This window comes from Calypte anna, chromosome 4A (assembly GCF_003957555.1).
Source record: "Calypte anna isolate BGI_N300 chromosome 4A, bCalAnn1_v1.p, whole genome shotgun sequence".
Taxonomy (NCBI): Eukaryota; Metazoa; Chordata; class Aves; order Apodiformes; family Trochilidae; genus Calypte; species Calypte anna.
Window position 1 is genome coordinate 10013555 of NC_044248.1, and position 14634 is coordinate 10028188.

Genomic DNA, 14634 nt, shown 5'->3' on the forward strand with positions numbered 1-14634 from the left:
CCTATCTACTGAAATAGTGCTGTCAGGGTCACAGAGGATATTGTAAATACTTTGGAAACAGTGAAGTAGTATGCCAGTCTAAATTACAGAAAAGAGGATGAAGTGGACTCCATTGACTCTGACGTATGAACCTGTGTTATGTTTTCTCTGGGATTTAATTCTAAGACTGCATTTTAAGTAGATAAATATTTGGTTTTGGTCTTATGAAACTGCACTCCTGATAATTGGTCTCATTTTGGTTGTGTTGCTGGCAGCAGTACCAAGCAGACCTTTAGCTCTGCAGTCTTTGAAGGCTGTTGCTTTGTTACTGATTTAAACTGACCTTGGGTTAGGCTGTTGCTGCAGAAGGAGGTGCTCCTCCTTTGAACTTGTTGCTTCCTTTCCCTCCCTGCCTGCGCTGTGTGTTCCAGCTGCTCCCTTAACATTCTGCTGATTGGAGGTGAGTTAGTTCAGGGGAATCGATTGAGTTGGAAGTTGATATTAAATTTTTTTTCAGCAGGATCAAGTCCCTGCTTCAGTTCACTGTACAGCTGCACAAGGGCATCTGTGCACAGATAACAGCTCTGGAGGAACTTGGGATTGAGCATTTTAACAGAAGCTCACACATCCCAAGTAAACAGTAGGTGACTGGGAAAGGTGAGCAAGGGAGATTTAGCTGCTCTTGAAAAGCCATGTTTTATACAGATGTCACCAACTGTGAAGCTGAAAAATTTACATTCAGAATTGTGGACTTCTAGATTAGGAGTAGAGCCAGGATATTAGTAGGGCTTCTTAAAGAGATTAGTTATCGTAGATGAGCACAAACAAGTTAAGTAATAGACAAATCCACATTTTGGAATGAAACTTTTGTTTTGGGAGTTGATTTGGTTTTACCTGTTGATTTACTGTAAGAAAGAGTGCATGTCTCAAAACTAAAATCACTTGCCTGGCATAGCTATCTACTTCATCAGAACTGATGAAATGTGATTTTATTAATACAGGGCAGTGAAGACATGTCCCATTCTGATTGAGCTGTAGATGTTTGAAAGACAAAAAAACCCTGACAGCTATCTGAGCTCTAAGGCTCCAGTTGACTGATTCTAAACTTTGTTATAAAGGAATCCAAGTAAAGCTGGTTTGTTTCCTTTATTAAGTAAACATCCTTCCTAGGAAACTATGCATCCATGATTTGTGACCAAAAAAAAAAAAAAAAAAAAGAACCTAGACACTTGTTTTATGTTGCCTTATGTCTGTTTATAGTATCCTACAAACAGCAGGCTTTAATTTCAAGGCTTTAATTTCTCTTGATGTTGAGGAGTGGTAAGACTTCCTTATTTCGAGAAAATGGAAGGTCTGTACACAACCTTTGCTGTGATATTTTCCACAGAAATAGCTATTTCCTTAAAAAAGACTGATAATCCCAGGTAAAATGTGGCCTTAATGGGAAGAAAAAGGATGCATCTTTGTGATACCAGAAGTTTGCCAATGGAGCACTGTACTATTTTAGCTTAGACATGTAACATAGTAGTGAAGGGGACCCAGTGTAAACTGCTGATGCCTGCAGACATCTCTGATGGTACTTGATGATATTTTGTGACAGGATGATGAGGTAGTAGTGTCTTAAGTGCAAAAAAGTGGAGAAGGAGCTTATTTTATTCAGTATTTTTTACTCTTTTAAGTATATACTTGGACTGGATTTAACTGAACAATTGGAGCTCTGATAAGTCATCATACTTGAGATTTTTAAGAGTAATTGTGGCTTTTTCCTTGTAAAAAAGCCTGATTGTTGTTCAGGAAAAAATGCTACAATTTATGAAGAAAAGGAAATACTAATTGTTGTCACTTGAAAGGATATACAGACTGAGAAAAGATTTGAATAAAACTTGCTAATGCTCTTGATATGTTTTTGTGTATGGAGAGAAAGTAGGACTTGTTTTGAAAAACCTGATCTGTGGCCGAAGTTCTTTTGAGGCTAAAGCCAATGTGTAGCAGCTGTGGTTTAGGTGTTCAGCCTGTTTTCTTCCTCATGCTGAGCAATTTCATTTTAGTTGTTGGGTTAATTTTTTGCTGGACTAATTTGATCCTCTTAATCAGATTCAGAAAACTAACCCTGGGCTGGAAGTAAGGAAGGCCAAGGAGATGGAGGGACTGCGGGAGGGAGAGATGGAAGAGCACTGTGACAGCCAGATGGCTTTGAGGATTTAGGAGGTGATAGGGAGGACGTGATCTCTGAAATCCATGAATATTATAAAGGAGGCAATGGTAGAAAGACTGGTTGGTATTTTCATGCTATGGGGCCTGGGGGCATTAATTGAAAATCAGAAGATTGATTTAACCATAGGTATGTCTCCCTGCTTCCCAGTTCTCAGGAGGAGGGGGAAAAGCACACCTGTATGTATGAACAACTAGAATTAAACTAGAAACAGCGATTTGCTTTGCAAACAAAAATTGTGGGTGTGGGCTTTTTTAGGTAAAAATTATTCTTACCATGATCTTTTCTACTGCACTGTCTCCTGCTGAGTGGTGCTGTGCAAGGTTGAATTAGATGGACACTTTTGAGTCAGTGGGAACAATTTGTATGGTATTGTTTGTCTCCTGTGACACTGCAAAGAACAGTTGTGGTATTTCAGACCAGACAGTTTGATAAATACTTGCTGTTTTCCACTAGTGTTTAACTTTTGTTTTGTGCAAATATTTAAAATGACTGCTAATGTAGAAAGAGTAAGGGTAAAATGCTTAAAGGAGAATGTCAATGTTTAGTAAGATGCGTCATAATTTTTACAATAAGCTTTTGGGAGCTGTTCCTCTGTGACAGTTTTCAACTTAATGACCAGCAAAACTTTAGCTGGCACTAACTCGCTTTGTAAATTGTTTTAATGGACTGTGTTCCTTCTGTTGATCTGTATTGGTTTGCATTCTCCTCAATGGTATCCTAAGGATGAAATTTATTTCTTCCAGAAATTTGTAAATTCACAAGGATTTATTTTTTTTGCCACTTTTTAGTCTTCTGTGCCCAAAATACTGTAGGCAGCAGATTAACATTCTTGCACAAGCCAAAGAACAAGACAGCCATTGTCTTGCTACCCAAGTTACTGCTTTTATTCTTTAAATATGAAAGTAATTATTATCTTCATTTGAATATATATATATATATATATATATAAAGTTTTGGGTGAATGTTTTTACAAGTGATTCTTCAATTCTGGTCATTCACTGTTGTGAAACTTGACACTTATGTGTCTGGTTCAGTTTGCTTTTTTCAGATTTTTTTTGTGCGTACAGAAATAAAAATTAAAGCGGAAGTGAAACACTGGTAGTAATATGAACATTTTACAGATGAAAATTAAGAAATACGGTGTTTGAAGGAGTGAAAATTAAGCATGATTTTCCAGGTCTGTGCTTTATTTTCAATAATCATAAAGGACAAGCTTAATTTTGATCTGCTTATTGGGAGTGTATAAGGTTCTTGTTAGAAGCAGGATAGGTAATGTAGTTCACCATAAAGACAGAGCTATAATTAGTATTTTCCTTGGGAAGTTTTGCATTCAGAATTTTGGAGAAGACAGACTTGAATATGAAGTTCTCTGACACTTTCTGCACGCAGATGAGAATTGTAAATATCAACTGTAAACAGCTGTGGAAAACAACAGCATATGTCCAGGGATCACTTCAAAGGCTGCCATTTGTTCAGCTGCTTGGATATTGGAAAAAGCTCCTTTTGTTTGGCTAGGTAGTGAATATAAGATTGGAACTTGGATAGAGAGCATTCTGTATTGTGTGGAACTAAAGCATGTAAGACATTATGTATTTTACTTAGCCCCAGGGTTGTTGGGTACCTGGTGGGAAGCATAGTTCCTGGATATTTTCTTAGTGTATGTGAAGTAAGTATAAGTTGGAGACCTAATAAAGGGTGAATTAGGGTGTTCCTGCTGGCAATGCTACTACTGAAGTTCTAATGAGGTATTGCAGTTGTAAGTGCTAGTGCAAGGTAAATACTGTACTTTTCCTGTTCATCTTGTCCAAGTGTTGTAAGTAGCCTGTTAGATTTGCATGAAGAATGAGCCTTTGGCTCTGACACATTCACTTTTTTAATGAAATAGCCTTACCTGTTGGTCTTGGATTTCTTTCTAGACATATTTTGAAACTTGCTTCCTCTTTGCCCTATCTCAAACTTCTGTTTAACAGAGATTACTTCAAAGTGCAGGGTCTACTTAGTTGGTTTGGTAAGCAGGCAAACCCCTTTGATTTTACTGTGATTGCACATTAATAATTGCTTACTAACTGAAGTAGATAGGAATTTTAGTTGTAATGAAAGCAATCTCAGATATTTCTTTCATAACCTAAAAGACTGTAAAAATAATTAGGCATACCTAGATATCTGAATATGGTTAAATAATTCTATCGTGAGAAATCTTTATCAAGGTGTCATCAGCCAAAGGATGAATCCCAGGCATCTTCTAGCTCTTGTCTGGATAGGGAAATAATGATTTGCATTCAGCAGGGCAGGCACAAGGCTTTGCCCTTGGCCTCAGTGCTGCTTCCAGAAGGGATTGGGTGGTGGGATGGTTACTGGTGGGATACAGGGCCCAGAGCTGAGGGTAACAGCCAGCTCCAGCAGCCTTTGCTGCCCACCAAGGGTATTTCCAGCAGTGAGAGTGCTTCCTTTTCCTTTTCTGCTTGCCTTTTCCTCATGCCAAGGCTATTGTTATACTGGAGTTTGAGACTGTGCCATCATGCAGAAGCTGATGGTTCAGACCCTGCAAACCTCAAGATGTGGTGGGAAAACCATGCTTGGGTAGCAATTAGTGCTTCACTAGTTCATTAATTTATTGTTTAATATTGTTGTGTTTGTGGGCCCAGGGGTGCTGAAGTGCCATGGTATCACTCGATAGAAGCTTAAACAGTGGGATTCTTTTCCTATCTCTTGAGGTGTCAACATTTGAAGTAGGAATCTGGGCTTTTTCTGTAGCAGAGTAAACTTGTTTTGCCATGAGGTAGAAATCCCTGTTCAGACAGGTGGGTCACACCACTTACTCTGCTCTCTGTGTCACTTGGTTTCTGTTGAATGTGAAGAGGGTGTTTGTGTCAGATACAGGGCAAAAACACATTGCACCCCTGGCTTTACATGAGCATGTTCTAGGAGCAGTGCCTCATCCTGTTTAAGGAGCCTTTTTGAGTCAGGTGTTTTTGCCTTGTTTCTTTCATGTGTTTATGGTTTTTGAATGCTGCAGAATTAATAATTGCTGCTCAGATTGGACATTAATTTGGTATTTATGTTTACTGTGCTTCTTAAGTGCACTTAAGCTTTATTTTCTATGTCATTTATTTAGCTTTAAAATGTTACAGGATTAGATTTCAGCCAATCAGTAATACTACCTAGGAAGCTATAATTAATACTTTACTCAGGGCAGGGAGGTGTTGTTAACTGCTTCTTGCCTTCTTTTTTATGTTAGCCATAATGTATTACTTTCAGAAGGTTTGAGGCTTCTTAGTAGAGAAGATTGAATTCACTTCAGCTTTTTTTTTACACTGTTTTACAGACTTTGTCTGAATAGCGTAGGGAAGTTAGCTTTTTTAGGATGTAATGTTTCTTCATGTACTTTAGTATTATTTTAGTTGTTTTATCTGTTTAGCCATGCTGCTGTATTGTCTTGCCTTGCCTTCTCTACACCAACAAATGTTGTGCATGTTTCGTATGTTCTTACTGTGTGCACCAGCCACCTTAACAGGCTTTCTCACCTCATTTGTTTCACCACTTTTTTTTTTTTTTTTTTCTTCAGCTTAAGAAAAGGAAATACTGAAGAGCTAAATGCTTCCATTTTCTATTACTAAACTTTTGATTCAGGAATTGAGTGGGTCTTGTAAAACACTGGCTATGGCAGCACATAGTTGGAAATGCCAAGGTTCCAGATGGCATTTCCATGCATTGCTAGATTATTGATTTCATGGAAATAAAGTGCTTGGCTGGTTTGAAGCCTATCTGCCTATGCTCATGGGAAGTACCATAGACTTCCATCAGTTAACGTGCTTCTGAAACTCTTAGAAATACTTCAGATCTGTAGATAAGACTAAAGCACAGCTATGGAAAAAGGAAAGAACAGTTCTGCCTCTGCATTAATTGCATCTGGGAACTTCAAGTACTGCTTTGTACTTCATCACAGTGTTGTGCTAAATTAGAAACTGTGATATTCTCGCCCACAATTGTTCAGTATCATGCAACTGTGTTTGGTTTAGTCACGAGCAAAATACTGGGCTGCCTGCTCTGTCTTTGCAAGCTGCCATAGCATTGGAGTTTCTCCTAGTGTTTTATTACTAGTCATATGTGTTTGCAGTAGGAAGGATGAGAATTGTGGACAATGTTGGGTTTTTTTGTGTTTTTATTTGTTTTTTTCTTATGGAATAGACTTGTCTTTGAAAGATATCAGAGAGACAGAAAAAACCCAAAGTCTTCAATAATTTTTTGGTGGCACATAATCTAAAGCTTGCTAGAAGAAGGCTCGAGTTGAAGAGCTTGCAGTAGTTGTTTAGAGTACCTGATAAGATTTTTCTGAGCTTCTGCTCCCTTTTTCGGCTAAGATTGTAACCTGCAGAGAATTCTTACCTGTTATATCTAATGCAAGTTGTAATAAATGAACACTTATGTTTGAGTTCTGTACTGTCCTTCTAGGTACAGCTTAATGTGCTTCGTGTAGTTAAGACTTCTAGAAATCTGCAGGTTACCTATATGCAAATCTGTTCTAAAATATATTTAGAACTAGTGATTTGTCTAGTACAGAATGACTTCTGTCACGTAATTTTTTAAAGTTAGTCTTTTCTTTTTCTTGGGTAAAACTCTGTCTTTGGATTCCTCTGTGCCCACGCATGTTGTTTACCTCCTTAGCTGAATGTCCAGTGGAACTTGCTAAGCAATGTATGCAAAAGGAATTGAACACATGTGGCTTTTGCTTTTGTGTTTAGAAGGTGTTTCAGTTCATATAGGGAGTGGATGACATGAGGAGGGTGAGTGCTTGAGAAGCCTGGAGTTTGTTGTTAAATATTATTCAAAGCAGTTCAGGTTAGTTAAGGCCTTGTTGCTGCCTGAATTAATTTTGTGTTTTCTGCCTAATTAATGAATGGCTGTATCATTGCATTCAGAGTTGATGGTTGAGATAACTCTTAATGTTGAATGATTTTTGTGTCTAGCCTCACCACACCTAATATATGAAAGGACTTCATATGTGGTGTTACAGCTGAATAATATATAGCTGTATTATAGCTGAACTGGGACCTTACTTGTGTATAGAATATTCCAGGAAAATGAAATATTCTGTAATGAAAGTAGCAACTTTCAGCAAAAAGTGTGGCAAAATTAGTGCCTCCATTCTGTCCATGCACCTGCTTGGCATAGCATTTGATGTGCCAACTAGCTGTCACTTTTGCCCAACCAGATTGTAGGAGGAGAAGAAATAGGAAAATTAGAGGCAGATTAGAATTAACTAATGAGAGGCTGCCACTTACGAATGTTCAGCAGAAGATGGGTTCTGGCTGAACATGGGGAGAGAAACTAAATAAAAATTGCCAGGGGAATGCGGGATGGGCCAGGGCAAAGCTTTGTCAAGGGAGAGTACCAAAGGTTGTGCATGCTGCATGTTGTATTGTGAAAATGCTTCATGTGTCTAGGAAAAAAACCCAAAACCTTAGCATTCAGGACAGATACACAAGTTGTTATGACAGCAGTGGTGACAGCTTTGTTTTGTATAGCATTTTAAGAGCTGCATGTACATTCCCCGCAGTTAAAAAGTTGGGGAACCTGGGAAATGTTGCTTCAGATTACTTCTTGTGTCTCATTCTTTTGTTCATGTAATTAAACAATATTTTGTCATAACTGTTTATGAAACAAGTCTTAATGCAGAACAGAAATGCTAAATTAAGACACATCTTTAATTATGTGGTTTATTTTTATATGAGAAATGTGATTCTGAAATTTTCCACTCACGTGGAATTCTGCACTCCACTCATGGCATTTTCTCTTGCAGACTTCTGTGGTGTGACTAGAGGTAGGGTCTAGTAGGGTATTTTATAGGGTAGGGTCTAGTAATTGGTTCACTTTTTAAAAAAAAAACCAACAACTTGGTTTAGCAGAAGTCATTGTATGCATGAGAATGAATTGCCCAAAACTTGGTACTGCTGAAATTATGTTGCAAGAAATCCTAAAGGCTTTTTTCACTTTTATGTAGGTAATTTTAGCCTTACTGATTCATACTTGGTTAACTCCTAAGTAACCAAGATAACAGAGAAGGAGGATTGTATTTGTGTACTGTATTCTTCTGTTACCCGATTTTTAAAAAGAATATTTAAAATCAAGTTTTGAATGTGACTGTAAATCTTTAGAAATCTATTGTATCTGGAATAAAGTGATCTTGGTCAATATTTTTACTCTTTTTATAAGAGCACAAACTTAGTTGCATTTCTACAGAGCATCTGTTGCTGTTATCTGTTTTAAGAGCCATTTTGCTAAAATTTCCTTTTCTGATAGGAGAGGAGAGCATTCAATTCTGTGGCAGAAACTTTTGCTAAAAACACTTGGGTCTGTTTGGAGTTGCATTTATTTATTTTTTCCTTCTTTTTTTTCCAGAGGTGGCTCTTTAAGAAAACAATTGACAGTATTGTTCACAAATATGACTTTAGGCATATTGCTGTTTCCTTCTATCTCTACATTGGTCCAGAAATGACTGGTTAAAATGTTGTTTAAGAATGTAATTGTTATCTTACAAAAGTCAAGAAGTAGCTTAGCTGGTATTTTCGAATAGCCACCTACTTTAGGCTTGAGAAAAGGATATTACAGGTATGTAGCTGCAGCGCAGTGATTCAGTGCAACCCTTCTAAAAAGCATTGCCTAGTTGCCTTACGTCCTGAAGTGTGAAGACTTGTTCCAGGCTTCTTGATTTTTATCTTGCCTAATATAAGACATCACTAGAACTTGTCATGACATCATGTAAAGGAAGTTTTGCTGGTGGATGTTTGGTTTTTTTTTAATTTTCTTTTTTCTTTCTACTTGGTTCATTTTTCTCTGCATTGTTTTTTATCGCCCTGTCTTTTGCACGTGGTGATCTTCCATTTCTTTCTTTAGAATTAAGCTCATTCTGTGTGGAGATCAGCAGGACAGCACACAGTACTCATGCAAATGTGGTATAATTGCTTCTGTATTTCTCTGTTTAGTAACTTCTCATATCTGCTTATTAAACAAAGAACTTAATGGATTTAACACCAATTAGCAATCTTTCTGGTAAGAAATTCTTTGCTAAAACAAATCTCAATGTGCATAATTACCTCAGGTGACTGACCTACTGCACAGATCAGCAACAATCACTGTTGGGTGCTTTCACTTCCACATCTCCCTCTGCATGTCTCTGGCTCTTCAGATTGTCACGGGTGGCATTTGCTGTTGATATGCTTTACTTTGTTAACAGCAAAATTCAGTAGGAAGGAAAAAGATTGTTATGCTGGGTGTCATTTCTGCAACTGAACATGTAGCTCTCCAGCATTGACAGGGGAGCAGGGGAAGTCTTAGTTTTTGGTTTGGGTATAAACAGTGATATTCTCCGAGAATAGAAGATTTGCTCCTTATATGATGGTCAATATTTCTTAGCTGTATTTGTACCCTATTTCTGAAAAGTTGTCTTTTACTTGTTTTTTCATGTGCTACCTTCTGTTGAATACAACAGCTTAGAAAAGGATTTTGTATGGTGTATTGGTTGTTGAGTTTTACTTCAGGTAAAATACTATGTTACCTTCTAGAAGCAAACTCAACATTTTTCAGGCAGAACTGAATGTAGCTGTTGTTGGCCTAAAAGGTATTTGTGCTGCATTTCTTAAGGGAAAACTCGAAGCACTCTGTTAAGCAGAATAAAAGGAAGACTTTAAGTAGTATAGTTATTCTTTATTTGGTAAACATTTATATTAAATTGTGGGCATTCTATTGGGAACCTATTGACTCTGCATGAACAAGCTTTCCTTTGGATCCAAACTGAAATACACAAGCAAAAATTTCTTGATTTGTACTAATAAAGTGTCTTACCTACCAAATGATGAATAATACCACCTCTTTTTGGGTAACTCCTATTAAGCAATATTTTATTTACTTATTGTGTAAATGTACATTTTGTGCATGTTTATGCACAAATCTTTGATAATGTTGCTTAGATTATAATGTGTTACAGTATCTCAAATTCAGTAATTATGAAACTGTTGGTGCCTGTAATTTCATCATTTCTCTCCCTTTGAAAGAGAAGAGTAATTTTTTCTTTAAGGATGAAAAAACATGTTTTCATCATGCAAAGCTGAAATTTTGTTGGCGTTGGGGAAAAGAATAAATATGAAAACTAAAATGTTTACAGGTTTTGTGTTTTATTGTGACATGGTTTAATGGAGGAAAGCTCTAGGTGGGATAAACCAGGGGTGAGATGTACTACTTGGTCTTTTTAATACAAATGCTTCTAGTCCCTTTCTTAAGAAATATTAATGCAGAATGAAAGAATACAATCACTGGGGGAAAAATAAGTGCATGGTGGACCAGGTTTCATGGCTTGAAGTATTACTTTGCTGAGATCTTCGAGCTAGAGTGTACTTTATCTTATACTGATTTTAAGAGGATTTTCCTTTCTGATGACTGCCAGGCACCTTTCCGTATCTGATTTTTTTTTTTCTTTTAAACAATCCACCTTTTCTGAAAATTAGGGAAAGTGCTTGAAGCTTAAACCCTGAAGGAGCAGAGGAGAAGAGAATTTGCACTGCAGCTGTTTCTTAGGGAAGGCACTTTGGTAACTCTGAATGATCAAATTTAGCAGATCATGTTAAAGGGAAAGTGGTTGAATTAGCACTGTTGTTCTGTTAATGGAAATATAATGTAGAAGTCTGCATCTCTAAAGTCTGTGTGTGCCTTCAACAGTATTTGGGAAGATATTTTTTTCCTTGCATTGCTGTTTGATGAATAGTTTAAGATTGGCATGTGCTTTGTCTAAGTGTAGCCACGAGTGAAATCCTGGATAGAGATCACACTTTTGGGGCAGTGTTGTTAGCCTGGAGTTACTCCTCTTCCTGGACAGGAGCAGGGATTTTTATTATGGGATGGAATTGTCTTAGTCCTTGTGGTGATAGTTCCTTAATTTTCCTGTCCTGCAATGCCCTGTTTGATCAAATAGTTTTCAGAAATTGAAAAAAAAAACCCAACCCAAAAACCAAACAACATACCACCAAAAACCATGGTTCTTAATACAGTTTGCAGGAGTGCATGTGCATGCAAACATATTTTGGCTGGTTCAGTGGAAAAAGACCTCAAATTGATCAACAATGTCTAGTTATGCAAATCTACCACTGATAAAATGAGAATTAGAAATGAACCATAATGATTCCCTATAACGTTGTAGGGGGGATGAAAAGAACAGAGAGAAATATATTGTGGTCATTGCTTAAAAAAAAAAAAAGGGGGGGGGGGGAAAGCTTTAGGAAGTGAAGAACTGAATTTTGAGAAGGAAGGGGGAAGAATCATGTCTTTGTATTTTTTAAAAAAACTTTTTACTTGATTACAAAGTAAGGAATAAGCTATGTCCATGTGATGAGGTGGAGGGAGAAGTGGAAAAGCAGTGACCTAATTTATTGTAGGAACTGACAGCACTGAAGGTAGAAAATAAGACATTATGGGCATTATTTTTAAATATTAAATATGTAAAGTAGGAGTAAGCATTGTGTGCTTCTCCTGTGACCTTGATTTACATTATGGAATGTTTTGGTAGCTGTAGCATATGTAGCATCATGTAAACTTATTTATGTGCTAGAAAACAAGTTGCATGTTTGGAGTACTAAATATTTCTGTAGCTTTTTAAAATCTTACGTTTTTTCTGGCTGTGAAATAAGCATGCAAAACCACAGGCTGGTGGTACCAGCCATAGAGTGCTCAGTGATGTGCTAAAAGTGATTATGTTTGCTTTGCAAGTCCTGCCCCAGGCGTGTGCAGGCTGAGTTCAGGATTTGCACCCATGCAGAAAATCTCAAGACTGACTTATGAAATCAGTTTTTTCTTGTCTTCCTGATCAGCTAATGACACACCACAGAAGCTGCAGCTTCACCTTGGTCTGGGCTTGTGCTGTAGTTGATCCTTCTGTGGTGTGCTCATGCCATGGACCTTGGGTTGCTTGGGCACTGGAGCTGTGTTGAGGGAAGATGCTCAGTGAAGAGACAGGGGTTTTGTGTCACTTGGCAGCCTCAGAGGTGACAGGAAGACTCGATGCCACAGACAGGGTTGAATGTTTGGCCTGATTTCCTTGTTTCTGTCTGAAACCTGTCTGAGGTGTGGCTTTTATCAGCCACATCTTTGTGTGGGTGGATAATTCTCTAGACTGCAGAAAGTGATTAATTAGACAAGTAGACATTTTGTGGGCAGAGCTGTCAGGTTTGGAGCAGGATGCTAAGGGGGACTTAACAAATTCTGGACTCTGGCATTATTTTGAAGAAAAAACATAATGTGAACTGGTGGCTAGTTTTATTGTTTCTGAATTGCTATCAGGCTTTCTTGAAACAAGGGTGAAAACCATTCCCAAATTCTTCTTCCTTCTTCCCTGGTGGGTTTGACTGGGCTACTGCAAGTGTATTTCTTAAGTAGGTCAATGAGCCTGTGCTCTGTTGTTGGTGTATGAACTTGTTATTTATTAATGTAATTTATTATAAAGCAATGCCTACACAATTAAAAAAAAATGTATTGTGAGAAAAAATGTGTCCAGAAGTCATTTAGACCAATATAACCCAGAGAAAAACTTGCTAAAATCTTGCTTATCTTAATATCTTGTTGTTTGCTTTTTGGTGCTTCAGAAATGGTTTATTTAACAATTGCCTGCATACTTATTTTCCCTCATGAGTGCACTTTTTTTTTTAGTGTATACATAGAAGTATACAATTCTGACATTTCTGATCTAATTTGAAAAGTGCAAGTGGGTGTTTAAGCATATAAAAGATTATGTGCTTTTCTGACAGCCCTGGCCCTCTTTGGTACCAACATATGATTGCATTTTATTAGTGTTGATTTGTGGTTTTTTTGTTTTGTTCTTTTTTTTAATAATCTCTGCAGGTATTTGCAGAATTCTGTCTAATTTGAAAGACTGCTTGTTTTTCAACATCCCTGTTATCAAAGTTGGGCTTTTTTTTTGATTGTTTGACTCTTTCTGTGAAGTTTTCTGGCATTCTGTACTTAGAATAGTAGGTACTTATTTTTTTGCTTTAAAATAGTGATGTAATATTTATTTTGGTTGTCAAGCCAGGAGAATTCTGTTAACCAGGTTTTACTACAACAGAATCTTTGTTAAGGGATCAGTAAATCAATAGCCATGTGATCTCGTATGAAACAAGGGAATTCAAGCAACTGCAATGTTTTAAATTTGTTTATTAAGGCTTGGGTTAAAATATTTTTTTTTTTTTTTTTTAAAGAGTGAAGAATCTTTTATACAGTGTAGAGATTAAATTTTACTGCCATACATTTACCTTACATACTGACTTCTGTATTTTCAAAACTTGTAAATGAAAAAGAAGAAAGCCCAATAAAAATTCTGATTGTTTACACCATGAATTTTACAAATTTAAAAATCAATTTATCAAACATTATTTACGTGTCAGTTTTCTCCTTGAGACTGATTAATCACTGTTACTTAAAAATGTTAAGAGCTTTACTCTGCTTACTAGGTAAGCTATTCCTGGCAAGTGTTAGAGCAAATGTTTTAGTTAATAGCATTAAAACTCACCTTTCAGTAAATAATGCTCAAGTTCAGAGTGCAGTTACATGGGGCAGCTGATGCTACTCAGAAAAGGTTGGAATGAATTCTTGTTAGTGTTTTGTTTAAATCCTGAATTTTTGGGTTTTACACCTTTCTGGATGGTCCTGCTGCAGGTAGTTATACACAAATGAGGTCTGAGCTTAGAATTTTTGACTCAAACACTCTTGGATTTATGTAGGCAAGTGTCATAGCTTATCAGCTTTGGGACAGATCTATTACATTGGTTTTTTTATAGTCCTTTGTATTGAATTCTTAATGCATGTTCTGGCCCCTACATTTAGGTAATTGGTTATAAAATTGGAGCTTGAATGGAGAGACTATGTTTTTCTTGGTGAGGTAGAACCGAACTCTGTTGGAACAGATCTGGGTACCTTTTTGGGGTGTTGGTTCCATTAATTCTGCAGATCTCCTTAATTTCCCTTCAATTTGTCTGTCTTTGCTTGCTTCTCAGCAGTAGTACATTTCATATGTGCTGTTATTCCTCCCCAGATTATGAGGAAAGTCTCAGGGTACAAATTCTTATTTATTGTGACTATATGTGAATATTTTTTTTAAGGTGCTTTTATAGATCAATTGATGGTTTTCCATCCTATCTCATTTTCTACCATTTCCACACCCTTCTAATTCCCTTCCCCCTGCTGTTGACTGCAACTTGAATCTTATTTTTGATCAAGATTGCAGTTGTAATGCAGTAACTTATGTAACACTTTCTCATAAATTACTTTTTCTGCTTTTAAAAACAGCAAAGGGATATTGAAACAGCCCTATCTTTTCTCTTCTTGCTTTCTGCTTCTGCGTATGAAAATTGTTAATACTTAAAATTTTTATGTTTAAACTTGAGTAAATGTCAATAAAG

General features: G+C 36.9%; 1 protein-coding gene across 2 annotated transcripts in view; it reads left to right on the forward strand.

The window, feature by feature from the left end:
• The window catches only part of STIM2 (stromal interaction molecule 2), a 61347-nt gene that overhangs the window by 7205 nt on the left and 39508 nt on the right, over window positions 1–14634 (forward strand). The window lies entirely within an intron of this gene.